Source organism: Bubalus bubalis, chromosome 17, assembly GCF_019923935.1.
Source record: "Bubalus bubalis isolate 160015118507 breed Murrah chromosome 17, NDDB_SH_1, whole genome shotgun sequence".
Taxonomy (NCBI): domain Eukaryota; kingdom Metazoa; phylum Chordata; class Mammalia; order Artiodactyla; family Bovidae; genus Bubalus; species Bubalus bubalis.
Window position 1 is genome coordinate 62,921,609 of NC_059173.1, and position 27,886 is coordinate 62,949,494.

Consider the following 27,886-nt stretch of genomic DNA (forward strand, 5'->3'; position numbering starts at 1 on the left):
AGAAATATTAGAAGAAATAGACAAATTCACAATCAGAGTTTAAGATAAGGCAAGTAGAAAAAATTAGTAAAGATATACATAATTTGAACAAACCTGACATGATTGACATAAGGAAGAAGACATAAATTTTTTAAGTGGCCATGGAACATTGAACAAAAGATAGTTTATACTGAGCTATAAAAAAAATCTTTGGAAATATTAAAGGATTGGAAACATAACAAACTATGTTCCTTTGCCATGTTGGAAATAAGTTATAAATCAATATAAGAAACACAGCTAGAAAATCTCCCCAAATCTGGAAATTTCAAATTTTGAGGCAGTACATTTCAATATAACTCACTGAGCCAAATGGTAAAAACTCAATTGAAATGAAAAAATATTCTGAACTGAATAATAATGAAAATATAATATATTGAAATGTATAGGGCATAGAGAAAACAGTATTTAAAGGGAAAATATGAGCTTTGAATGTATATATTAGAAGGATAGTTGACAATCTATGATCAAACTTTTATTTTAAGGGGTAGAAAAATAACTGCAAACAAGAGAGAGAGAAGAAGGATATGTGAACAGAAAAAGAAAAATAACTGACGTGGAAAGCAAAGGCACGATCAAGAATATTGACAAAGCCAGAAGTCATATGATGACAATTAATGGGTCAACTGGACTGGACCACAGGGTGCCCAGATACTTGGGTAAACATTATTTTGGGTGTGTCTGTGAGGGATGTTTTTGGAAGAGATTAACATTTGAATCAGTAGACTAAATAAAGCAGATTGCCTTTCCCGAAGTGGGTGGGCCTTTAATTTTGTAAAGGCCTTAATAGAACAAAAAGGTTGAGTAATAGGGTATCATTTCTCTCTCTGAGTCTTCAAGCCGGGATATCCTGCCTTCACATTTGAACTCAAACTGGAACTTTCATCATAAGTTCTGTTTCTCAGGTTTTTGGACTAAGACTGGAAATATGACACCAAGTCTCTTTGATCTCCAGATTTGTGACTGCAAATAATTGGACTTCCCAGCCTCCATAATCGTGTGAGCCATTTCCTACCAGTTCTGTTTCTCTGGAGAATCCTTACTAGATTTTGATACCAAGAGTGGTCTTCTTGGGATTCCTCAGCCTCTATAATCCTGTAAGCCAATTCCTTATGAGAAATCTCTTTATTTACATTCCTTATTTATTCTGTATTACTGGAGAACCCTGGTTCTCAAGTTGCATATTTGAATATTTCTGTAAAATTTTATTAACATCTAGAAAAATTGATCAAGAAATAAGAGAAATAAAATAATTATTACTAAAAATAAAAAATTTGTCATCACATATTTATGATATATGAAGTTAACTAAAAATATAATAAAGTATATTTTGTACAACATTAAGAATAGGTGTAAAACTTTAAATGAAAAATTATATTAAAAACATAACTCACCACAAATGACATAAGAAGTAATTGAACCATCTCAAGGCTTTTCATCTATTAAAAGAAACTGAATTCTTCTTGTAAAGAAAACTCCATGAAGAAGACAACCTGACTGGGAAATTCTTCCAAATATTTAAAGAAGAAAAAAGTATCAACCAAACATAAACTCTTTAAGAGATTCCAAAAAGAGACAACAGTTCTTGCTTCATGAGTCCAATATAATCCCAACACCAAAACCTAAAAATAACATTAAAAGGAGGTAAAATTAGAGGCTTATATCTCTTATGAAAATAAATGTGAATTCTTAAACACAAGATTAGCAAATTGAATCCAGTAAATGTGAAAAGGGTAATAAATCATGACTGAATAAGGTTTATCCAAGGAATGCAAGGTCAGCTGAACATTTAAAAAAAAAAATCAAACAATAAAAAAAAATCACTTTAATTCATTGCATTAACAGAAAGGGAAAATAATGTCATTGCAATATATATAGAAAAGCATTTGATAAAATTCAACCCATATTCATAAGAAGTACTCACAGAAAACTGGGAGTAGAAAGGAGCATCCTTGACCTGATAAAGAGCACATATAAAAAATATACAGCTAAGCTCATACATAGTGTTAAATATTGAATGTCTCCTCTCTCCTTGAGTTTGGGAAAAAGAATGTCCACTATCACCATTTCTACTCTATTCAACATTATTCTGGAGGTTATATCCAGGACAAAAGAGCAAGAGAAAGAAATTAAAGTGTAAATATTAGAAAGAAAGAAACAAAATTGCTTTTAAGAAGACATGAATATATATATAGAAAATCCAAAAGAATCTACAAACTGTCATATTTAATATTTGAATTTTGCAAAGCCTTTTCAATATAAAATTATTTGTTATAAAATAAATATACACATTTTTAATATATTTCCAGTACCAAATAGTAAACAAATAGTATCAAAATCATACAAATTTCTAGGAATAAGGAATTTGAAACTAAGGAAGATATAAATATCTGGAATAATATTTCATTTTCATGGAATGCATGAAATTCATTATGCATGTATGAAATCAATGTCTTTAATGTAATTGTTGGAGGAAATCAAAATGTCAGAGTTGGAGGATGCAGAAGTCACCTTCCCTTACAAATGTGTCAAAAATACACCTACAAGTGGAACAGTTCTCACTGAAAACTGGAGACTGGCAAAAAAAATTCCTGCACAAATGAGGTTGTAAGAGAGATTCACATGGGATCAGGTAGGAAGGAAAGAAAAATGATCAGGTTGGGATCTGCATCTCAGGGAGGGAGCTCAGAGAAAAAGGGAGATTAAATGGGGAGAGATCTTGCTGGGGGTGTGAGCAGTTTGAAAGACATATTGGGCATCCCAGTCCTGGGGTCCTGAATGGGAAAGACAAGCCCCCTTGGCTGACTGGAAGGCTGGTGAGCCTAACAGGAGGACTTTTAGGAACAACTAACAGCAGGAAGGCTAGACTTCATTCAGGAGGAGTGTGTGTATCCTCGCTTGCTCCTGAGGCACGGTGGAGAGGGGGTAGTAAAACTGTGAGGATCGCTGACTGGCTTTCCTCAAATGCCCCGGTGTGTGTCCCAGTCTGAGCTGAGGGAACACTCCAGACCCTGTTTCTTCATTTTGCAGCTCTATGCTGGAGCCAGGGCTGCCATGACTGAGGAAAGAGGGCTCAGCTGTGAGAAACGGAGGTAGCTTAGACCCCAAACGGCATCTGAGCAGGGTGGGGGCAATCCTTACTGGCACTTTCAGAAGAAGCCCCAAAGCCTTTCTCCAGCCAAACTCCCACAACCTGCACCCCGTCACGTGCCAAAAGCTCATATAGGTGCTATTTGCTCTAGCACTGCTCCCCTCTGGGGTTAGAGTGTTGGTGCTCGGATGAGAAGAGCTCACGCTTAAAGAAAAAAACACAGGATGCATCTGACCCTCAGGGCTCAGCTCTAGCTACTTGAGACCACTCCACTCGTCCCCTTGAGCCTGGTGACAGCCACTGAATGGGGGAAACCCGGCTTAACATCTGGTTCCTACCCTAGCTCACGCGTCTTCAGCCTCACTTCTTACCAAAGTGACTAGCTGCCAGGACACACTGAGGTAAGCTGTGACTTGGGATCATGTAAAACCCAGCTCTCTCCCTAAAGCCACTCGGCACAGGCAGAATGTATAGGATGCTCCCACATGAGATTACGTCAAGATTGCAAAAGATTTTTGTTTCATCTAATTTCAGAGAGACAGAGAAAGTTGAGCAAAATGAGAAGACAGAGGAATTGGTCCCAACTGAAAGACAAGAGAATACCTATGAAAAACAACCAATGAAACAGAAACAATTTATCTGGTAAAGAATTAGTAATAAGAATGCTAACTGAAGACTTCCTGGTGGCTCAGACAGTAAAGCGTTTGTCTACAATGCAGGAGACCTGGGTTTGATCCCTGGGTTGGGAAGATTCCCTGGAGAAGGAAATGGCAACCCACTCCAGTACCCTTGCCTAGAAAGTCCCATGGATGGAGGAGCCTGGTGTCCATGGGGTCGCAAAGAGTCAGACACAACTGAGTGACTTCACATGCTAGCTGAATTAGGGAAAAGATTAGATGAACACAGAATTTTCACAAGGCTAGGAAAAAAAAAAAGAACTAGTCTATTTTGGAACTTGAGAATATGATAACTAAAGTGAAAAACACACTAGAAAGAATCAAGAGCAGACTAGGTGATACAGCAGAATACATAAGTGATCTGGAAGACAGAATAACAAAAATCACCCAATCAAAACCATACTGTTGTTTTCAGTCACCCAGTTGGGTCCGACTCTTTGCAATCGCATGGACTGTAGCAATTAAGGCTTCACTGTCCCTCACCATCTCCCGGAGTTTGCCCAAGTTCATGTCCATTGCATCGGTGATGCCATCCAGCCATCTCATCCTCTGATGCCCTTTTCTCCTTCTGTTCTCAATCTTTTCCAGCACCAGGGTTTTTTCCAATGAGTTGGCTATTCACATCAGGTGACCAAAATATTGGAGCTTCAGCATCAGTCCTTCCAATGAGTATTCAGGGTTGATTTCCTTTAAGACTGACTGGTTTGATCTCCTTGCTGTCGGAGGGACTCTCCAGCACCACACTTCAAAGGCATCAATTCTTTGGTGCTCTGCCTTCTTTACAGTCCAGCTCTCACAGCAATACAGGATTACTGGAAAGATCATAGCTTTGACCATATGGACATTTGTCCGCAAAGTGATGTCTTTGGTTTTCAACGCACTGTCTAGGTTTGTCATAGCTTTCCTGCAAAGAAGCAATGGTCTTCTAATTTCATGTGCAGACACTATCTGTATGATTTTAGAGCTTAAGAAGAGGAAATCTGTCACTGCTTCCACCTTTTCTCCCTCTATTTGCCATGAAGTTATGGGGCTGAATGCCATGATCTTTGTTTTTTTTTTTTTTAATATTTAGTCTTAAGCCAGCTTTCTCACTCTCCTCCTTCACCCTCATCAAGAGGCTCTTCAGTTCCTCTTCACTTTCTGCCATTAGAATGGTAACGTCGGCCTATGTAAGGTTGTTGATCTTTCTCCTGCCAATCTTGATTTCAGCTTGTAACTCATCCAGCCTGGCATTTCTCATGATTTGCTCAGTGTCTAATTTAAATAAACAGGGTGACAACAAACAGCTTTGTTGAACTTGCTTCTCAATCCTGGACCAGTCAGTTGCTCCATACAGGATACTAACTGTTGCTTCCCAACTCACATGCAGGTTTCTCAGGAGACAGGTAAGATGGGCTGGTATTCCCATCTTTTTGAGAGCTCTCCACAGTTTGTTATGTTCCACACAGTCAAAGGCTTTAGTGTAGTTGAGGAAACAGAGGTAGATGTTTTCTGGAATCCCCTTGCTTTCTCTATGATCCAGCAAATGTTGGAAATTTGATCTCTGCTTCCTCTGTGCCTTTTCTAAACCCAGCTTGGATGGCTGGAGGTTCTCAGTTCACATAATGCTGAAATCTAGCCTGTAGGATTTTGAGCATAACCTTACTAGCAATGGAGATAAGTGTGACTGTCCGGTGGTTGGAACATTCTTTAACACTGCCCTTCTTGGGAATTAGGATGAGGATTGACCTTTTTTGGTCCTGTGGCCATTGCTGGGTTTTCCAGATTTGCTGACATATTGAGTGCAGCACTCTGATAAAATCTTTTAGAATTTTAAATAGCTCTACTGGAATTCCATCACACCCACTAGCTTTATTGACAGCTGTGTTTCCTAAGGCTCACTTGACTTCACACTCCAGAATGTCTGGCTGTGGGTGACTGACCACACCATCGTGGTTATCCAGGCCACTAAGAACTATTTTGTACAGTTCTTCTGGGTATGATTTCCATCTCTTCTTGATCTCTTTTGCTTCTACTAGGTCTCTACTAGACGTATAGAGTCTGAAATGCAGTACTTGGGTGCAACCTCAAAATGACAGAATGATCTTGGTGTGTTTCCAAGGCAATCAAAACTATAGAAAAAGACAAATTTTAAAAAATTAAAACATTTCAATGGCACCCCACTCCAGTACTTTTGCCTGGAAAATCCCACGGACGGAGGAGCCTGGTAGGCTGTAGTCCATGGGGTTGCTAGAGTCAGACACAACTGAGCAACTTCACTTTCACTTTTCACTTTCATGTACTGGAGAAGGAAATGGCAACCCACTCCAGTGTTCTTGCCTGGAGAATCCCAGGGACAGGGAAGCCTGGTGGGCTGCAGTCTATGGGGTTGCACAGAGTCGGACACGACTGAAGCGACTTAGCAGCAGCAGCAGCAAGAAGTCTGTGGGAAAACATTAAATGTACCAACATTTACATTATAGCTGTCTCAGAAGGAGAAAAGAGAGAAATGGTCAAAAATCTGTTTGAAGAGATTATGGCTGAAATTTTCCCATAGCTAAAGAAGGATACAGAAACCCAGGTGCAGAAAGTACAGAGGGTCTCAAACAACGGGGACAGAAACAGTCCCACACCAAGACATACCATAATTAAAATGACTATAGTTAAATATTAGGAGGAAATTCTAAAGGCAGCAAGAGAAAAACAGGGTCAGTTGACTAAGGAACCCGCATAAAGTTATCAGCTGATTTTTTTTCAGAGCTAGGACACACACAGACAGAAAGTGAGGGGATGGAAAAAGTATTTCATGCAAACAGAAGCAACAAGAATGCAAGGGTAGCAATACTGATATCAGAAAAAATAGACTTTAAATAAAACAATAACAAAAGACAGAGAATGTCATTATATAATGATACAAGGATCAATACCAGAAGAGGATATTATACTTATTAACATATATACATTCAACACAGGAACACCTAAATTCATAAATCAAATTAACAGACATAAAGAGAATTGATAACATTACAACTAGTAGGGGAATTTAACACCCCACTTATATCAATGGACAAGTCATCCAGACAGAAAATCAATATGAGTGGTCCTAAATGATGCAAAAGGCCACTTGGACTTAATAGATTTATCTACAGGACATTCCACTCTAAAACAGCAGAATACCTTTTTTTTAAGTGTGCATGTAACTCTAGGATAAATCAGATTTTAAGCCAAAAAAGCAAGTCTTGAAAAGTTTAACAGGATAGAAATTATACCAATTATTTTTTCTAAACACAACACTATGAAACAAGAAATTGGTTAAAGAAAAATGGGAAAAGCACAAACACACGGAGACTAAATAACACGCTACTAAAAAAACCCCAATAGATGACCAATGAAAACAAAGAAGATATGAGAAAATACCTTGAGACAAATGAAAATGGAAACACAATTTTCCAAAATGTATGGTATGCAACAAAAGCAATTATAAGAGGGAAGCTTACAGCAATTTAGGCTGACCTAAAGAAACAAGAACAATGTCAAATAAACAATCTATAGGAATTAGAAAAAGAAGAACAAACAAAGCCCAAATTCAGCAGAAGGAAGGAAATAATAAAGACTCAAGAGAAAATAAATAAAATAGAGGCCATAAAAATGGAAAAGATCAATAAAACCAAGGGTAGATAAAGATAAAGATATTTTTAAAGATAAAATTAATAAACCTTTACCTAGGCTAATCAAGATGAAAAGAGACATGACAAAAATAAATAAAATAAGAAATGAAAAAAGAAAAATATCAACCAATATCACAGAAATATGAAAACTCATAAAAGAACACTACAGTTACATGGCAACAAATTGGACAACCTAGATTAAATGGACAAACTTCTAGAAACACAGAAACTTGCAAGGTTGAATCAGGAATAAATAGATAATCTGAACAGACTGTTCACTAGTACTGAAATTGAATTTGTAATAAAAAATGTAATTAAAAAAAAAACCTCTCAGATAACAAAACTCTAGTACTATATGGCTTTACAGGGGAATTCTATCAAACATATAAAGAAGAGTTAATACCTATCCTCAAACTATTCCAAGAAGTTTAAGAAGTTGGAAACCTTAAATGTAGTCTATAAGGACATAATTACCCTGATACCAGAATCAGACAAAAATATTACAAAAAATTAATATTACAGGCCAATATCTCTGATGAACATAGATGCAAAAATCCTCAAAAATTTTACCAAACCAAATTCAGCAGTATATAAAAGTAATCATACACCATGATCAACTGGAATTTATTCCAAGTATGCAAGGATTGTTTAACATTCACAAATCAATCAACATGATATACTACACTAACAAAAAGAAGGATAAAATCACATGATCATCTCAATAAATGCAGAAAAAGCAATTAACAAAATCCAACATCCATTCACGATAAAATCTCTCATCAAAGTAGGCATAAAGGGAATATATCTCAACATAATAAGGGCCATTTATGATAAATTCAACAGCTATCATCATGCTCAATGGTGAAAAACTGAAAGCCTTTCCTCTACAAGCAGGAATAATACAATGATACCAACTCTCACCACTTTCATTTAACAAAGTATAATACTATGTTAAATACTAAGTATTTAACTTCTATCAGAAGTCTCAGGCTTAGCAATCAAGCTAGAAAAAGAAATACACATCAAAATTGGAGAAGAAGTAAAATGGTCACTAATTGCAGATCACACAATACTATACTACTTCTACTAAGTCGCTTAGTAGTGTCCAACTCTATGCGACCCCATAGGCAGCAGCCCACTAGGCTCCCCTGTCCCTGGGATTCTCCAGGCAAGAACACTGGAATGGGTTGCCATTTCCTTCTCCAATGCATGAAAGTGAAAGTGAAGTTGCTCTGTCGTGTCTGACTTTTCACAACCCCATGGACTGCAGCCCACCAGGCTCCTTTGTCCATGGGATTTTCCAGGCAAGAGTACTGGAGTGAGGTGCCATTGCTTTCTCCAACACAATACTATAGAAAACTATAAAATCAGCACCAAAAAACCTGTTAGAATAAATGAATTCAGCAAAGTTGTAGGATAAAAGATAAATACACATAAATCTGTTGCTTTTCTATACATAATAATGAACTATCAGTAAGAGTAAGCCAGAAAACAGTACAGTTTAAAATTGTTTCAAAAACTGGAGCCTATTATACAGCGTGAAGTAAACCAGAAAGAAAAACACCAATACAGTATACTAATGCATATATATGAATTTAGAAAGATGGTAATGATAACCCTGTATGCAAGACAGCAAAAGAGACACAGATGTATAGAACACTCTTTTGGACTCCGTGGGAGAGGGCGAGGGTGGGATGATTTGGGAGAATGGCATTGAAACATGTCTATTATCACATGTGAAACAAATCTGCCAGTCCAGGTTTGATGCATGATACAGGGTGCTCGGGGCTGGTGCACTGGGATGACCCAGAGGGAGGGGATGGGGAGGGAGGTGGGAGGAGGGTTCAGGATGGGGAACACGTGTACACACATTGCGTATTCATGTTGATGTGTGACAAAACCAATACAATATTGTAAAGTGATTAGCCTCCAATTAAAATAAATAAATTAAAAAAAAATAAAAAAATAAAATTGTTTCAAAAATAGCAAAATATCTAGAAATAAACTTAACCAAGGAGGTGAATGACATATCCTCTAAAAACTACAAAACAATGATGATGGAATTTGCAAATGATATAAACAAATAGATATTTCATGTTATTTGACTGGAAGAATTAATATTATTAAAATATCCATACTACCAAAAGCAATCTGGAAATTTAATCCAAACCTAATGAAAATATCCATGACCTTTTTTTTTTAAGAACTTGAACAAAGTATCCTAAAATTTGTATGGAATTATAATACACCCCAAATTGCCAAAGCAATCTTGAGAAAAAAGGACAGTGATGGAGGTATTACATTTCCTGATTTCAGAGTATACATACTACATAGTTAGAGTTATCAAAACAGTATGGTGCTGGCAAAAAAAGGAGACACAGATTATAGGAACAAGATAGGGAGCCCAGAAATAAGCCCACACAGCTATGGTCAACTAATCTATGACAAGCAAGGCAAGTATATATGATGGAAATAAGACTCTTTCTTCAACAGTTGGTGCTGGGAAAACTTTACAGTTATCTATAACACAATGAGATTACAACATCTCCTCATACCATATGCAAAATAAATGTAAAATAGGTTAAAGGCCTAAATTTAAAAACCGAAACCATAAAACTCCTAGATGAAAATATAGATAGAAGATTCTTTGATAAATATACTTTTATCAAAGTATATATACAATATACCTTTTGATCTGCCTTCTGAGGCAAAAGAAATAAAGCAAAAAGAAACAAATGGGACCTAATTAAAGAACACAATCAACAAAATAAAAAGACAACCTACCGAATGTGAAAAAATATTTTCAAATAGTATGGACAAAAAAGAGTTAATATCCCAAAATACATAAACAGAACATACAACTCATTTAAAAAAAAAGAAATAACCTGATCAAAAATTGGGCATAAGATCATAATAGAAACTTTCAAAGAAGACATACAGATGTCTAATAGGCAAACTAAAAGATGTTAACATCACTAGTCATCATAAAAATGCAAATCAAAACAAAAATGAAACACCACCTCACATTTGTTAGAATGGCTATCATAAAATTCTTCAAATAACAATTGTTGACCAGGGTGTGGAGAAAAGGGAACCCTTATACACTGTTGGTGCAGATATAGATTAGTGCAGACACTGTGGAAAACAGTGCGGAAAAGAGTACAGTAGTTCTATTTTTAGTTTTCTAAAAAAATCATATTTTCCAGCAATTCCTGGGTATTCTTCTGATGAAAACGAAAACTCTAATTTGAAAAAGATACATGCATCCTGATCTTCACAATGGCATTATTTACAATAGCCAAGATACAGAAAACACTTAAGTGTCTATCAAAAGATGAGCGGATACAGAAGATGTGAAAGCTGTCATCTATAATGCAATATTATTTAGCCATCAGTTCAGTTGCTCAGTCACGTCTGACTCTTTGCGACCCCATGGACTGCAGCACACCAGGCTTCCCTATCACCAACTCCCAGAGCTTACTCAAACTCATGTCTATCAAGTTGGTGATGCCATCCAACCATCTCATCCTCTGTCATCCCCTTCTCCTCCTGCCTTCAATCTTTCCCAGCATCAGGGTCTTTTCCAATGAGTCAGTTCTTCTCATCAGGTGGCCAAAGTATTGGAGCTTCAGCTTCAGCTTTCAGTGAATATTCAGCTTCAGCTTCCAGTGAATATTCAGGACTGATTTTCTTTGGGATGGACTGGTTGGATCTCCTTGCAGTCCAAGAGACTCTCAAGAGTCTTCTCCAACACCACAGTTCAAAAGCATCAATTCTTTGGTGCTCAGCTTTCCTTATAGTCCAACTCTCACATCCATACATGATGACTGGAAAAATCATAGCTTTGATTAGATGGACCTTTGTTGGCAAAGTAATGTCTCTGCTTTTTAATATGCTGTCTAGGTTGGTCATAATTTTTCTTCCAAGGAGCAAGCATCTTTTAATTTCATGGCTGCAATCATTATCTGCAGTGATTTTGGAGCCCAAATAGATAAAGTCTATCACTGTTTCCATTGTTTTCCCATCCATTTGCCATGAAGTGATGGGACTGGATGCCATGATCTTAGTTTTATTTAGCCATAAAAATTAAATGAAATTCTGCCATTTGCAATAATGAGCCAGAGAATATTATGCTTAGTGAAATAGACAAAGATAAATACTCTGTTGTCACATATCTGGAACTTAAAAAATAAAAGAAACAAATGTATAACAGCAAGAGATTCACAGATACAGTGAATAAACTAGTGATTATCCATAGGGAGAGGGAAGTTGGGAGGGGTAAAATAGGTATATGGGATATGGAATAGATAAGCAACAAGGATACATTGCATATCACAGGAAAATACAGCTATTGTTTTATAATAATGTTTATATGTAGTATAATCTATAAAAACATTAAATCACTTTGCTGTGCACCTCAAAGTAATACAGTATTGTAAATCAACTATGCTGTGCTGTGCTGAGTCGCTCAGTCATGTCAGAGCCTGGTGACCCCATGGACTGTAGCTGGCCAGGCTCCTCTTTCCATGGGGATTCTTCAGGCAAAAATACTACAGTGGGTTGCCATCCTCCATGGGATCTTCCCAACCCAGGGATTGAACCCAAGTCTCCTGCAGGAGGATTCTTTACCTTCTGATCTACCAGGGAAGCCCATGAATACTGGAGTGAGCAGCCTATTCCTTCTCCAGGGGGGGGATCTTCCTGGACCAGGAATCAAACCAGTGTCTCCTGCATTGCAGGCAGATTATTTACCACCTGAGCTACCAGGGAATTTAAAAAAAAAATGTCCATTTTCCCCAGGTAGGCGATTTTTAAGGAATAAAACAAAATTTAAGAATTTATGCACTACTAGATATCAAGACTTACTAAAAAGATACTAAGCATGTGATATTTACCCAAGGATAGAAAGTTGTCCAACTGTAAAAAATACAGACTGCAGAAAAGTTCTATCCCCATATGGTCACCTGATTTGCTACAAGGATATTTGCTATTTCCTCTTGCTATTTCAGGAGGAAAAGAATGGTCTTTTCCATAAATTATCATGGAACAATTAGTATGTATATGGAAAAAATAAACTTTGATCCCTTACAAAGAATTCTGTTCAAGGTGGATCAAAGCTCTCAATATAAATGTCAAAATAAAAAGCGTGCAGAAGGAAAGTGAAAGTCGCTCAGTTGTATCTGACTCTTTGTGACCCCATGGACTATAGTCTTTCCCTTCTCTAGGGGATCTTCCCAACCCAGGGATTGAACCCAGTTCTCCTATATTGCAGGCAGATTCTTTACCAGCTGAGCCACTAGGGAAGCCCAAGAATACTGGAGTGGGTAGCCTATCCCTTCTCCAGCGAATCTTCCTAACCCAGGAATCGAACTGACGTCTCCTGCATTGCAGGCAGATTCTTTCCCAATTGAGCTATTGTGGTTTTATTAAATAGGATACAAAAAAGCATGAACTATATAATAAAAGATTGGTAAATTGATAAATTGAACTTCATTAAAATCAAAGACTTCTGTTTTTCAAAATATCATTGAAAGAGGGAAAAGGGAAGCCACACACTGGGAGAAGATATTCATAATACATATATCCAAAATGGCAAGAACCTCGAATACACAAAGAGTATTTTAGTCATTAATTAAAAGACAGATAATCTCTTTACAAAATGGACCAAGGCTTTAAATAGGCACTTCATAAAACTGACTTCAGAAAGACAACAAGGGCACAAAATAAAGCTCAACATCATTACTTACCAAGGAAATGCAAACCAAAACCAAATGAGATCCAGTTTCACATATACCCAAATGGCCAAATTAAAAAGACTGTCGATTAGTACCACATATGGACTAGAAAATGAGACAAGTAGAACCTACATGTTTTCTTTGTGAAAATATAATTTAGTACAACAACCTATTTGGAAAACTATTTTGAAGCAGCTAAACCTGTATACCTCATGGCCCAGTAGTTCTCATCATAGTATATACCCAGGGGAATTGATTGTGTATATCTACCAAAAGACACATAAAACAATGCATCTTTTAACAGCTTTATTTACAATAGTCTCAAGGGGAAAAGATCTGAATTTTTAAGTAAATTGTAGAACACCCATGTATGAAAAGCAATGAAAAGATGGAATTATTTCCACTCCCTACAATATAATCAAATTCATAATTGCAACACTGAGTAAAAATAGAAAATAATGAGTTTGCTTTATATAACCATTTACATGATGTTCAAGAATAATCAAAATTAATCTAAGGTGACAGATATCAGAGGAATGATCTAGGGATGGAGTGAGGGAGCAGTTTGTATTGCTGGCAAAAGGGTACATGAAATCCTTTTCAGATGTTGTTAATATTTTGTGTCTTGATCTGGAAGGTATATGCTTATTCAAAATTTCATCCAGCAGTACACATAAGATTTGTGCATTTTACTATATCTCAATGTTAAAAAAAGAGTAAATGGGAAATTCTCAGAAAAACTAATACAAATGGCCAATAAAGGGAAATATGCTCAAATATATAAACAAAGAAATGTATGTTAAAGTAATAGTGAACATCATTAAGACTGCAAAAAAGTTGAAAAGAAGGGAGTACATTGCTGGTAGGAATGTGAATTATCACCATAGCTTAGAATGCAACCTGGCAAGACCTATTAAAACTATAAACGCATATACTTTTGACCAAAGATATCATATCTGAGAATCTCTTTCATTGCAATAAAAACTCTAGTTCTTAGTTGATATTTATAAAAGTTGCAACAATAAAGGGTAAAGATGGAAATAAAGTTAATGTACAAATAGAGTTACTGATTTTAAAAATTTTGATAATACACATGATGTCATAGTAAATAATAATTAAATGGGGTTAGTTAGAACTATATAAGTTGACTTGGAGTGATATAGTGAGAAATGGAAGAAAAAGAGACATGGATATATTTTTATTGTATATTGGTGAAAAAATTAGAACAATTCATATACATGTATATTTGTATGGAATTGTATTTTTATGCATAGTTATACATGTCTCCTGCCTCTTGAGAAACCTGTATGCAAGTCAGGAAGCAACAGTTAGAACTGGACATGGAACAACAGACTGGTCCCAAATAGGAAAAGGAGTACTTCAAGGCTGTATATTGTCACCCTGCTTATTTAACTTATATGCAGAGTACATCATGAGAAATGCTGGGCTGGAGAAAGCACAAGCTGGAATCAAGATTGCTGGGAGAAATATCAATAACCTCAGATATGCAGAAGACACCACCCTTATGGCAGAAAGTGAAGAGGAACTAAAAAGCCTCTTGATGAAAGTGAAAGAGGAGAATAAAAAAGTTGGCTTAAAGCTCAATATTCAGAAAACGAAGATCATGGCATCTGGTCCCATCACTTCATGGCAAATAGTTGGGGAAACAGTGTCAGACTTTATTTTTTTGGGCTCCAAAATCACTGCAGATGGTGATTGCAGCCATGAAATTAAAAGATGCTTACTCCTTGAAAGAAAAGTTATGACCAACCTAGACAGCATATTAAAAAGCAGAGACATTGCTTTGTCAACAAAGGTCCATCTAGTCAAGGCTATGGTTTTTCCAGTGGTCATGTATGGATGTGAGATTTGGACTATAAAGAAAGCTGAGCGCTGAAAGAATTGATGCTTTTGAACTGTGGTGTTGGAGAAGACTCTTGAGAATCCCTTGGACTGCAAGGATATCCAACCAGTCCATCCTAAAGGAGATCAGTCCTGGGTGTTCATTGGAAGGACTGACGTTGAAGCTGAAACTCCAATACTTTGGCCACCTCATGCGAAGAACCGACTCATTTGAAAAGACCCTGATGCTGGGAAAGATTGAGGGCAGGAGAAGGGGACAACAGAGGATGAGATGGTTGGATGGCATCACCGACTTAATGGACATGGGTTTGGGTAGACTATGGGATTGGTGATGGACAGGGAGGCCTGGTGTGCTGCGGTTCATGGGGTTGCAAAGAGTTAGACACAACTGAGCGACTGAACTGAACTGAAGTGTGTTATAAGAATATGGAAAAAAGGAAAAATATACTAGATTTTAAAACATGGATAAGATGGTGAGATGGGTGATGGGGGTTTGGAAATGTTGACTAGGATGGTAAGTAAAAAAAAAAAAACAATAAATAAGAGTGCACAGAAAATTCCCATTGAATGTGGATTGGACTATATTTACACATTTATGTCAAAGTATTTATACATGTACATATGTAAAAAGAAATTTAAAACTGGCATTTACTTATAAAAATTACCATTAATTAAACCCATAATTATTTCACATAAGTATTTTTTATAAATCTATTGCTGTCTTTGTACAACTGTGCATTTTAACAAAATTTTATTTGTAAATACTTCTTTGTATATCTATGAGATCTATACAAAGAGCTCATAGATCTTTGTATTTCTATGATATTTATATTAAATAAAGATTTATTATGCAATCTTTAATAAATCATAATAAATACACAATTTATTATGAACCAATAAATTGCTTCATATTTCCTTCTAGAAAATATATAATTTACCGATTTTCAAATGCCAAATCATGCACATTTTAAAAATCAAGGCTATATTAACATTCTTGTCATAACCATTTTTGTATATACATTTTCCCTTTGTTTTTTAAAAACAATTTCATTACAGTAGTTTAAATTCAGGCTTCCCTGGTGGCTCAGTGGGTAAAGCGTCTGCCTACAATGTGGGAGACCAGGGTTCAATCCCTGAGTTGGGAAGATCCCCTGGAGAAGGAAATGGCAACCCACTCCAGTACTCTTGTCTGGAAAATCCCATGGACTGAGAAGCCTGGTAAATTCCTGGGTATGTGGTTATTAGGTCAAAGGTTATGAACATTTTTATGACTCTTGAAGCATGCTGCCAGATTTTATCCTCAAAGAAGGAAACAATGGATATTATGGATATTAATGGATATTAATACCAGAAATTTGTATCTCCAATTTTTCAAATTGTCCTCTAAAAATTTTTAATATCAAGATATTAAAGGCACATTTTATTGCTTTAGAGATAAAGCTTGATTGTTTTTCAATATTGAGATAATCTTATCATTCCATTTTTGTTGATGCCTTTGAACTACATTCCCCCTGGACTTTGGCATTACTCTTTTATAAACTGACATTTAAAATGTATTTTAGATAATTACTCTTTTGAGAGCATATGGGAATTTTATGAGGAATAAAGGGATTTGATTTGTGCGAATGGAGTCTTGCCTGGACACTCAGAGTTAGGGACATATAGAAGACACTGAAAAATTCAGGGGAGTGGGAATTCCGTAAGGAAAAGTGCTCAGTAGCTGAGTAGCTACGCTTGGAGATGATTATGTTGCAATGTATTGTCCTTTGCCTCTCTAGCGTTCAATAATCCTGTAAGACTCAGTTTCAGTGTTGCTCTTCCGAGGAGGCTGTTTAGACACTTCCATATTTAAACTTCCATGCTCACACAGAACCTAGGAATGTCCCTGTCATCTTCACTTAACATTCTGTTTTATTACATTTGGGTTATTCATCTCCTCATTGAACTTGAAAACTATGAAGGCTGAAACTGTCACCTAATAGGGTAGTTAACATGTAGTAGGCTGCAAAAAATAATGAATGAAGCAATTTATCTCAAATAGGAAGTGAATGTCTTATATGGGATTGTTGATAATTAAGCTCATTCATATTAGCAGGAATGAACATGGTTGTTCTTTTATTACCCACAAAAATTATAAATTTGGGAGGAATCTCAAATGATACATCCACACAGACAGATAACTATATATATAATTCTTCAGTGAAGGGGTTTTTATACCTTGATGTAATAGTCCATTCAATGTGTAACAGTGAAGTAGTATAAGTAATTTGTCAAAAAGTCTGTTGCAGTTGACCATGTGATTCTATGAGAAAATTATATAAAGTAAGCTATTTATCATTTCCTGCTGCTGCTGCTGCTAAGTCGCTTCAGTCGTGTCTGACTCTGTGCGACCCCAGAGACAGCAGCCCACCAGGCCCCGCCGTCCCTGGGATTCTCCAGGCAAGAACACTGAATTGGGTTGCCATTTCCTCCTCCAATGAATGAAAGTGAAAAGTGAAAGTGAAGTCGCTCAGTCGTGTCCGACTCTTAGCGACCCCATGGACTGCAGCCCACCAGGCTCCTCCGTCCATGGGATTTTCCAGGCAAGAGTACTGGAGTGGGGTGCCATCACCTTCTCCCTTATCATTTCCTAAAGTGATATAATCCTTTAAATAGTTTGTCTTCATATTTTAGTGGTTTTTAGCCTTATATCTACTATAGCTCAATAACTGATATCCTGGGCCCTAACCAAAAAATTATGAATAGAATATCACTGAGAGAGAGCACATAAACACAGTAATCACCATAGAAGGGATACCAGCTGTTTACATATCGCACCTGGAACAAAAACAATAGTAAAAGCTAATGTTTAGCCTGTATGTATTAATACATGCATTATATGCCAGGCATTGTTCTAAAGGTTTTATTAATACTTTTAAATCCATTTAATTTTCACAAAACCCTAAGAGGTGTTATAATTACGTGTTGACACTCCAAAATATTCTGGTGTGAACCTAATTAAGTCAGGATACTCAATCACACGGAGCTTATGTGATTACAATTACATAGTCAATGTACCAGGAGGGCCAGTGCTTGGTCTCAGACTTCCTAAATAGTATAATTTAGGTCTATTTTCCTTCCACTGATCATTTTCAGATATTTGGATTTTAAGTTTTAAACAAAAAAAGGAGAGCTAACATGATATTGAAAACTTTTTTCTTAATCCAAGTAAGGTAATTAAAAACCAGTGTCTTTTTTTTTTTTAATAATAGCAATAGCAAAAAAGGAAAAAAAAGAAGTTAAAACCTACAAAAAGCAATGAACAATAACAATAATCTTACATAACATCTATTAACTTTTTTGCTATTACCCAGACACTGTGCCACATTTTACATGGATTATCCTGTTTAATCCTCACACAATCCCACAAAGTTAAGTACCATTATTTTCATTTTACCTTTATCCTTTCACAGGAGAAAGTATATTTTCTTAAAAAAAAAATAGGTAGAAAGGCCATGACTTTAGAATAAAATTTAGACTTTTCAATGGAATAAAATTTAGCTTTTTGAAAATGAACAGTGTGTGTGTGTGTATTTTTGGGTTGCTTGTTTTTCTGTAATCTATAAAACTAATCCATGGGATGATGATGTAATAATGGATACCTGTCATTACACGTATAACCAAAGCCATAGAGCGTGCAAGACCAAGAGTAAACCCTACAGTTAACTGTGGACTCTGGATGACTGTGGTGAGTCGGTGTACATTCATCAGTGGTAACAAGCGTAGGGGATGTTGATCATGGGGGCGGCCATGCCTGTGTGGGGGCAGAGAATATATGGGAAATATCTGTACCTTCCACTCAATTTTGCTGTTAACCTAAAGCTTCTCTAAAAAACCTATCAAGTCTTGGGAATTTCCTGGTGTTCCAGTGGTGGCTAATACTGTGCTCCCCATGCAGACAGCCTGTGTTTGACCCCTGTTCAGGGAAATAGTTCCCACATGTCTTGACTAAGAGTTCACCTGACTCAACTAAGACCTGGTCAGCCAAATAAATAAATGAAAAATTTAAAATAAGTAAGTTATAAAATCTTAAAACACAAAACAAATATCCTTCACCATGGATCAGTATTGGCTAGCTTTGGCCTTAATGCTATATTGCTTGCTCTCCTAACAAAAGACAGACAAACTTTAGCAGCTATTTGGAAAACTGAAGCAAGAAAAGACTGCAGGTTCCAGAAGAAGAAATGCTCACTTGACATGCTGAAATACAATGTAAAGCCTTGCTGTATAGTTAAGATATTCTGAGTATAGCAGCAGCCAAAAGACCCAGTTGGCAGTGAGTAAATCCATGTAGCTCTTTTAGAGCAAAGACATCAGTAACCCATTGAGCAAAGAGACAGAGTCATGAGAAATGATTTCTTCTAAAATGGTCTCTAGAGCTACAAAAATAGGACAGTCCTCCAGTACATCTGCCCATGTGGCAAGATTGTTAGTCTCTCTCTGAGATTTTTAACCTTATCCATATATATGGCAAACAACTCCATTAGTAGAGTTATCTGTGACTGCAAACTACAACAATACATTATATATGTGCACTAACATATTTGCTGAATTTTAAAGTATGCAGCAATGTGAGAGTTGGAGTAAGGCTGTTGTTTATAATGTATATCATGAAATGGAGAACAGATGATCTAAGAATGAACATTTGTTGGAGTGATCTCTCTGGGCTTAAATATTTATTTTACTTCCTCTACCCCCCTCCCTTTTTGACAAAGTACTATGTTTTCCAAAATCTACAGTATGAAACCATGGAAAGTTTATGATAAAATCACCTCAAATTGCTACCATAAATTATTACCTCCTACATAGTCTTTTTTCCTGCAATGTGCAATTAATCAAGGAAGCAACTTATTCATTCTAATTAAAAAGTTGGTTCTCAGAGTTTTATTTTAGGTGTGAGAGGGGGTCTTGATTTCTGGGGGAAAAATACATGGTTGCTCAATAGTACATTCTGTATTTTCCCTTCAAGCTTGAGGGTTTTGTATACGAGCCCAGGGAAAGGATGCACCTTGTCCTATTCCTCAGGGCAAGTGGGAACTCAGCACTATAAAAGTTTAAGGTTGGGAAGGCAGTCTTGAAGGTAACAATGTCTTAATAGGCAGTTTACACAGTAGATTTTTGGGAGACACACTCACAAGAGTTGGTTAAGATCAATTTCTAGAGCTCATTAGAGAGGATGAAGATTTATTTTCTATGTTAACTCCTGCAGGGTGTGGTGAGAATCTCATTGCTTATTTCCCAGGTTTTTAAAAAATTTGTTCTGATAAATTATTTTACCCAGAGCTCATTTATCCTTGTGGTGTGATGATTTATCAGTTTACTCATCCATCTGTCTATTCATCCTTCTATCCATGAATCCATCCAACCATCTTCTAACCAACTAATACATCAATGCATCTGTATTGGGCACCTGCCAGATACATACAGTGTAAGTCTTGACAATCCAAATATGAATTAATTGATCTCTGCCTTTGAAAAACACCAAGGTCAATATAGCCATGCAATAACATTTGCTTCGCTCCTTGAATTAATTTTCTAAAACTGGATCATGATAAGATACTTCGAGGGGTCTATCTTGTTATCAGAATAAAACTAGCCAGTGCACAGTTTGAGGTCTTACCTGCATTCATCCTTAATTACTGTTAAAGCCACACTGTGTACCACTTTTCCTTTTCAAGGCCCACACTTTGGCCCAGATACCTACTTCCCTTATATATTCTGTCCTTGTATTTTCCTGTCTCCTGAACCTTATTTGCATTGTTCCATTAGCCCTGAATGGGATTTTTCCAATTCCAGGGCTAAGCTCAAATCCTTCCTCCTTGAGGAATTTATTCTATTTTCTTTTTTATAATCCAGCTGTATATTGTACCTCTTTTGAGGGCCTCCAGCTGTATTCTTCTACAACTAATTATCAGAATGTTCTCTTAAAGCATCAACTTGATCCCGTCACTCCATTTTAAACCAAGTGATGATTTTCTGTGGCCCCTGTAAGATGAAGTTCCAGGTTTTCAGCAAGGCATCTGAGATCCTTTATGGTTTGACTCCAGCCCCAGCAAATCAGGATTGTGTGACATTCCTTGAGCACAGCACATTCTCCTGTGTGTGCAATCCTTTGCACAAATTATCTTCTTTTCCTGGATTGCATCCATTTCCCTTTTTTACCTGATAATCTCCTGATTTTCTTTCAGCTTCCAATTTTGATGTCACTTCCTTCAGAAAATCTTCTTGATTCTTGAAGATTGGGTCAGGTGTCTCTTATGTGTTCCTTTAGTGTCTTGCATTTCCCTACAAAGCACATCAGGTACCTTGTCACATTGACATGCAGTAGGTACCAGCAATTGGTATTCAGTGAATGTTTGCTTAGTTGAGAATATTGAGTTGAGCCACCATAATTTCCCTTAGGAAATGTGCAAGCTGGAAATTGACAGTAATGTTCCACCACATGGCCAGACAGCATGCGAGAACTGGTGGGAAGCAGGTGAGCACTGAGGTTAAATATTCCCACCCCAATATGCATACACTAAAGTTTCTTATACAACTTGGTCTGAAACATAGTTTCCACAAGGTAAGGATAACAATTTTCTGTCTAAAATACAGCAGTTATGGATTCAAAGAGTCAAATCACTAAGAGCTGCAAAACCAATTAGCATATGGTGTTCAAGCAGTTCTTTTTTGATTTCATTTGTTCTTGGGAGTGGATATATTTCCTTGTACCTCAAGAAACCACTAAACTCTAGGTTAATCAACAGAACTCCTCCTTGTAGGCTATGTAAACAGTGAGCATGGCCCTGGGGAGAGGGTCATTTCTGCAGTATATTCAGGTTCTAGTAGTTACTGTAAAAGGTACCCAAGTGTCAACTACAGACTGGCACTTGCCATCTACCTCTACAAGGACTAAATCATGTGCTGCTGCAGCTGCTGATTTTCAACACCCCCAAAAAGAGTTCAGAATCGAGAGCAGAAATGAGGCACTCTGTGCTGGGGCAGGGTGGGGGTAACTGGCAGAACAGGTCTTTGGATAGTTATTTTCAGGAGCTGATTTTACGAGCCCAACACTTTCATCTCCTCATATTTAGAAGTGAAAGTGAAGTCGCTCAGTCGTGTCCGACTCTTTGCGACCCCATGGACTGCTGCCTCCCAGGCTCCTCCATCCATGGGATTTTCCAGGCAAGGGTACTGGAGTGGGTTGCACTAAAATCCTTCATGGTGATGACTGCTCCTCATGACTAGCAGAATCCTGCAAAAAATATGTGCTTCACTGTATGCATCCCCTCTTCACCAAAATCACATATACACTGACCTTTCTCCTCTGTCTCTTTGGAGAAGTTTCGCAGAGGTATCATAGGTGTTGTTTTCCAGGCTGCTGTCCTCATTTTGCCCCAAATAAAACTTAACTTGCCACTCTCACGTTGTGTGTTTTTTTATGTTAACACAAGGGAGCCTAGATCATCAAGACAGGCTCTCTTGAATTCACCCATTGTGGAAATCTGTAGTGAATATGTCTGAGTTACAAACCAGAATAAACAAACCTGGGGATTCTTCATAATTTGTGTATGTGTGGGGTAGGAGAGAACTATTATGACTCTCAGGATGTGGTAATTAGTGTCCCATTGGAACTGGTTCACTGGATTTTAAAGGTAATGCCGCTAAATTTCATAATCACAGTCTGGGGAAGATTGGGGGCTTCTGAGTTGTATATCATTAATTAAGCCATACCAATTTACCCCTTCTTTTTCAAATAATCCATAGTTTTCACATTTAAAAAGTGAATTAATATAAACCCATGGAGCATAGGACCTTAAAAAATTATACATTGATTTCTCTGTCTCTAAGCAGGTCCTCGCTATAGGAGTTGCTTGACTCTTTAAAAATCTTCAAAGGGAAAGGTTCCATAACTACTCTTGGTAGTACTTTGTCTTCCTTGAAGTAATTTAGTTTATTTCTATAATAGTCCTTCCTGCAACAATCTAAAATCCTGTTTTCTTTTTGCTGGTCTTGACTTACAATGACAGCATTGCTTAGTGTGCTATAAATGAAGCAAACTTTCAATTATCTGTGCTAATGGGGTGGGCAAGTGAAGAAGAGCATGGATAAATGAAATTTAGCATAGTCTCCAAACCTCATTTTGTCTATTAGTTTTGACATTTTCTCCAACTAACCTTTCAAAGGGTCTACTGAATTTCATGCCTTGTCTTTTTTTACCTTCTTATCTGGTGGACATGATAATGATCATTGAGATCCCCAAAGGAGAGGGAGACAGTGGGAGAGGGAGGAATCAGGGATGTGGATAAATTGGAGGCTACATTCATGCATTTGTAAAAAGGTTTAGGGTTCTGGCTTACCAATCTGCTTTCTCCAAGTGCTCTATAACTTCATTTAGCATTGTAAGTCGTGAAATCATTGTGCATGTGTGTCATTTAGGATGGGCAAAATGTGCACCTGGACAATATTCTGCACTCAGCAATGGCGATGTATCCAGTCTGAGCTCAAAATCCAGGAACAACCAGGTGCTACGTAGGAGAATGCACTCACCGTTGTATAAAAATAAAACAATAAAATAATAAACGCTCCTTAGTAATTAAAAACACAGCCAATTAAAGGCATGTACATTTCCATAAATGGAAGAACCTTAAATTTTGCATTTCCTAACTGATAGGATTAAACTTCCAAAGAAAGTGTGAATTAATGCAAATGTTAACATGGCATCTCCTAAATCCTTTTCTACTTTTACCACCATGAACAGAATATAGAAAAGTAAAAACACATAATGAGAGGCCAGTCTCTGCTGGTTTTGTCATTTACCCAAGGAATACCAAGCGTGCTTAGAAACTGTGGAGGAAAAGGGGAGGGGAGGGATAAATTGGGAGATTGGGATTGACATACACACAGTACTATATAGAAAATAGATAACGAATAAGGTATAACACAGAAAACTCTACTCAGTACTCTGTAATGACCAATATGGACCGATATGGGAAAATAATCTAAAAAAGGAGTAGATATATGTATGTGTATAACTGATTCTGGAGAAGGCAATGGCACCCCACTCCAGTACTCTTGCCTGGAAAATCCCATGGACGGAGGAGCCTGGAAGGCTGCAGTCTACTGTACACTTGAAACTAACACAATGATGTAAATCAACTATACTACAAAAAAATTAAAAAAAGAAACTGTGGAATATTTAGCAAGATTTCAGGTAGCAAACATGTATAGAGATTATATCTATGTCTATCAATTTCTAGATCTATATGGTTATTGGTGTTATTCAGTAGCTAAGCTGTGTCTGACTCTGCATCACATGGACTGTAGCACACCAGGCTTCCCTGTCCTTCACTATCTCGAAGTTTGCCCAAATTCATGTCCTTTGAGTTGGTGATACTATCTAACCATGTCATCCTCTATTGCCTATTTCTTTTGTCTTCAACTTTCCCAGCATCAGGGTCTTTTCCAATGAGCTGTCTCATCACATTAGGTGGCCAAAGTATTGGAGCTTCATCAGTCCTTCCAATGAATAATGGGGGTTTATTTCCTTTAAAATAAACAAGTTTGATCTCCTTGCTGTCCAAGGGACTCTCAGTCTTCTCTGGGACCACAATTTGAAAGCATCGGTTCTTCAGCACTCAGCCCTTTTTATGGTCCAACTCATCCATACGTTACTACTGGAAAAACCATAGCTTTGACTATATGGATCTTTGTCTTTAAGTGGTATCTTTGCTTTTTAATACTGCTGTATAGGTTTTTCATAGCTTTCCTTCCAAGGAACAAGCATCTTAATTTCATCACTGCAGTCACTGTCCACAGTGATTTTGGAGACCAAAAAAGTAAAATCTGTCACTGTTTCCACTTTTTCGCCTTCTATTTTCCATGAAGTAATGGGACTGGATACCATGATCTGTGTGGATCACAATAAACTGTGGAAAATTCTGAAAGAAATGGGAATACCAGACCACCTGACCTGCCTCCTGAGAAACCTGTATGCAGGTCAGGAAGCAACAGTTAGAACTGGACATGGAACAACAGACTGGTTCCAAATAGGAAAAGGAGTACGTCAAGGCTGTATATTGTCACCCTGCTTATTTAACTTATATTCAGTGTACATCATGAGAAACGCTGGGCTGGAAGAAGCACAAGCTGGAATCAAGATTGCCGGGAGAAATATCAATAACCTGAGATATGCAGATGACACCACCCTTATGGCAGAAAGTGAAGAAGAACTAAAGAGCCTCTTGATGAGAGTGAAAGAGGAGACTGAAAAAGTTGGCTTAAATCTCAACATTCAGAAAACTAAGATCATGGCATCTGGTCCCATCACTTCATGGGAAATAGATGGGGAAACAGTGGAAAGAGTGGCTGATTTTATTTTTTGGGGCTCCAAAATCACTGAAGATGGTGATTGCACCCATGAAATAAAAAGATGCTTACTCCTTGGAAGAAAAGTTATGACCAACCTAGACAGCATATTAAAAAGCAGAGACATTGCTTTGTCAACAAAGGTCCGTCTAGTCAAGGCTATGGTTTTTCCAGTGGTCATGTATGGATGTGAGAGTTGGGTTGTAAAGGAAGCTGAGCCCCAAAGAATTGATGCTTTTGAACTGTGGTGCTGGAGAAGACTCTTGAGAGTCCCTTGGACTGCAAGGATATCCAACCAGTCCATCCTAAAGGAGATCAGTCCTGGGTGCTCATTGGAAGGACTGATGCTGAAGCTGAAACTCCAATACTCTGGTCACCTGATGTGAAGAGCTGATTCATTTGAAAAGACCCTGATGCTGGGAAATATTGAAGACAGGAGGAGAAGGGGATGACAGAGGATGAGATAGTTGGATGGCATCACCAACTCAATGGACATGAGTTTTGGTGAAGTCTGGGAGTTGGTGATGGACAGGGAGGCCTGGCGTGCTGTGCTTCATGGGGTCGCAAAGAGTCGGACACAACTGAGTGACTGAATGGGATGGGATGCCATGATGTTAGTGAGACCTGATTTCATCTGGTATATCCATGCTGTTCAGACTCCCTGATAAGAAACTCCTGACTAGCTTTATCTTTTCAGAGGCTATCATCTTTAGTGGTCCCATTCCTTAAGTGAGATCTTCCTCTTTATTATCTATAGCAGCCTTTCTAGGATGGCTGCTTTCTTGACCTCTGTCCTCAGCAAAGCATTTGTTTCCTTCTTTGTTCCTCTGCTTGTTTCCTTTCTAGTGGGACCTAGGTTCTATAATGGTGGTCTATTTTCTTTAGACATAGCCTTTTATGTCCAGTCTTCTTTCCAACTGTACCCCTTACTCATCACCCTGGGCTGGGGAAATCCAGGTCTCCACAGGGTTGCCTTTACATGCCTATGACCCTGTAAGGTCAGGCATGTTGCCAAAAATATTATCCCTATTGAACCTCAAGCTCCACAGTGTTAGGTTTATGGTTACATTTATGGCTGTGCCAATGAAAGTACTTAGGACAATTGAATATTGGAGTCTGGATTGATCTTTATTTACCAGATTTGCTTTGGAGATGGTTGTAAGATACTACATGCTAAAAGATCTCTGTTTTCTTTGTTTTGCATGGTTGACACTGCTTAATAAACATTCATGCGTATTTCTTCTCATCATTACCTACTCACTTATTGAATATCTCATTGAAATTAAATATTTTGTAACCGGCAATTGCAAAAGCTTATGCTTATTTTTATGAAGATTCATTTAAAATATAATTTCTAGAAGTGTTCTGCATTGTAAAAGCTGGAATCATTTGTCAAAGATAAATGCCTACCTGCTCAACCAAAGATATAGACAATACAGTGTTTGAAAAATGAGTTTCCATAAGACCACAAGTTACAATGACCCATAAAATACAGTTCTTTGAACGCCATCATGTGCAAAGTCTTCATTCAGTTTCAAATAACTTTCAAAGAGTTTCTGCAGCCCATCCTCTCCTGACAATCAATATATTTAATATTTTTATTTCTCACAGATGAAAATCATTTGTGCAAATCAAGGTTTTATGGTTCAGGCATGTTGGGATGATTTACTGCAGAAAAGAAGCTGTGGTTCATTGCCTTGTGGTTCATGGCTTCTTTCCCTTTTAAGGTGCTGAGGGGTGTGTCTCACTAGAGTTTTAGAACCTCCAGCCAATCAGAAATGGATCTCTGGTTGTACTCTCCTCTTAAGGATGTGAATTTGAGGTCAGAGATGACTCAGTCTAGCTGATTATGTAACAGTGAAGAACAAAATCTAACACCATGTTGGATTTATTTCTTTAACATTTGCTTTCCATTGCTTTTGTTGCTATAAAGACTAAAAGGATGCTGTCTAGAGCTATCAGTTCAGTCACTCGGTCATGTCTGACTGTGACCCCATGGACTGCAGCACACCAGGCTTTCTTGTCCTTCACTATCTCCTGGAGCTTGCTCAAACTCATATCCATAGAGTCAGTGATGCCATCCAACTATCTCATCCTCTGTCATACCCTTCTCCTCCTGTCTTCAATATTTCCCAGCATCAGGGTGTTTTCTAAGGAGTCAATTCTTTGTATCAGGTGGCCAAAGTATTGGAGTCTCAGCTTCAGCCTCAGTCCTTCCAATGAATATTCAGGACTGATTTCCTTTAGGATGGACTGGTTGGATCTTCTTGCAGTCCAAGGGACTCTCGAGAGTCTTCTCCAACACCACAATTCAAAAGCATCGATTCTGTGGGGCTCAGCTTTCTTTATAGTCCAACTCTTACATCTGTACATGGCTACTAGAAAAATCATAGCTTTTACTAGATGGACCATTGTCAGCAAAGTAATGTTTCTGCTTTTTAATATGCT

The 27,886-nt window shown here is 37.4% G+C and overlaps 1 long non-coding RNA gene across 1 annotated transcript in view; it reads right to left on the minus strand.

Moving 5' to 3' along the window:
- Positions 1-27,886, minus strand: part of LOC123330008 — a 117,330-nt gene that overhangs the window by 12,270 nt on the left and 77,174 nt on the right. Inside the window, exon 3 of the long non-coding RNA XR_006545686.1 lies at positions 1,431-1,658. This is a non-coding gene — a long non-coding RNA (uncharacterized LOC123330008). The remainder of the gene's footprint in view (positions 1-1,430; positions 1,659-27,886) is intronic.